This window comes from Triticum dicoccoides, chromosome 3A (genome assembly GCF_002162155.2).
Source record: "Triticum dicoccoides isolate Atlit2015 ecotype Zavitan chromosome 3A, WEW_v2.0, whole genome shotgun sequence".
Lineage (NCBI taxonomy): Eukaryota > Viridiplantae > Streptophyta > Magnoliopsida > Poales > Poaceae > Triticum > Triticum dicoccoides.
In genome coordinates, this window is record NC_041384.1 from 630,383,678 (window position 1) to 630,385,104 (window position 1,427).

General features: G+C 38.4%; 1 long non-coding RNA gene across 1 annotated transcript in view; it reads right to left on the reverse strand.

Annotated features, from left to right (window-relative positions):
• Positions 1 to 585: 585 nt before the first annotated feature.
• The window catches only part of LOC119269727, a 2,244-nt gene continuing 1,402 nt past the window's right edge, over positions 586 to 1,427 (reverse strand). The window contains exon 3 of the long non-coding RNA XR_005133696.1: positions 586 to 788. This is a non-coding gene — a long non-coding RNA (uncharacterized LOC119269727). The remainder of the gene's footprint in view (positions 789 to 1,427) is intronic.

Below are 1,427 nucleotides of genomic sequence, written 5' to 3' on the forward strand. Positions count from 1 at the left end.
CGTCTTGCTTAGGTGTCCTTCACTACTGGAATCTGGCACTTTGCCATCTGCCATGGCAGATGGCAAAGGCATGGTCGGCGGATGGCAAAGGCTTTATCATCTACCAGCAAATGGCAAACAGTTTGTCTGAAACCCTGCCGACAAAGGCTTCTTTGCCGTCTGCTGGCTGATGGCAAAGAGCCTGTGGCTTTGCCATCAGCTGGCAGATGGCAAAGCCTCTTAACGGGGTTAGCCCCGTTAGAAGGCTAACGGCATACTTTGCCGTCAGCCAGCAGATGGCAAAGGCTGCAGGCTCTTTGTCGTCTGCCAGCAGATGGCAAAGGTTGCAGGCTCTTTGCCGTCTGCCAGCACATGGCAAAGAGCTTTGTCATCTGTTAGCAGATGGCAAAGAGCCCAAATAGGCCAGCCCAAATTTTACATGTAGATGACACGTGGCCTCTTTGCCATCTGCAAGCTGATGGCAAAGCTCTTTGCCATCTGCCAGCAGATGGCAAAGTGACTATATTGCCCCATTTAATTTTGTTTTTTCTTATATCAATTCATTTTCACAGAAAATCAAACAGAAATATATTTATATGACCAATATAGCATATTCAACACATATTACCAATAGTCATGAACACATATATCCAATACATGTTACCAATACTAGCAAGTTTCATCCGTACATATACATAGTTTCATCAATATTACACAGTTTCATCCATAGGTAGCAAGTTTCACAAGGTCAAAACAAAAACTAAATACAAGCACTCCATCAACCCAAGCTTCCGTGATCTTAAGCAAATCTGTAAAATGGGAAAGAAGAAAGTTAGAAGAAGAAGACTAGAACAAGAAGATTATTATGATGCAACTAAAATGTGAAGATTATTATGATGCAACTTATATCTGTAAAATAGGTCATTTTGGAGCTAAGTATGGTTATTATGTCATTTTTGAGCTAGCTAAGCATACTAAGTCATTTTGGTGTAAACCATGCTAAGGTCATTCTAGAGCAAAGTAAGGTTATTATGTCATTTTGGAGCTAGCTAAGCATGTGAAGTCATTTAGGAGCTAAAATATTTCATTTCTTAAGCATATTATGTCATTTTAGAGTTAGCTAAGCATATTAAGTCATTTTGGAGGAAAAGATGCTAAGTATAGGTCATTTTAGAGCTATCCTAGGTTAAATATGTCATTTTGAAGCTAGCTAAGCATATTAAGTCATTTTGAAGAAAAAAAATGCTAAGTATAGGTCAGTTTAGAGCTATCCTAGGTTAAATAGGTCATTTTGGAGCTAATTAAGCTTATTATGTAATTTTTGAGCTAGCTAAGCATATTGAGTCATTTTGGAGGAAAAAATGCTAAGTATAGGTCATTTTAGAGCTAGCCTAGGTTAAATAGGTCATTTTGGAGCTAAGTAAGGTTATTATGTCATTTTAGAGCTA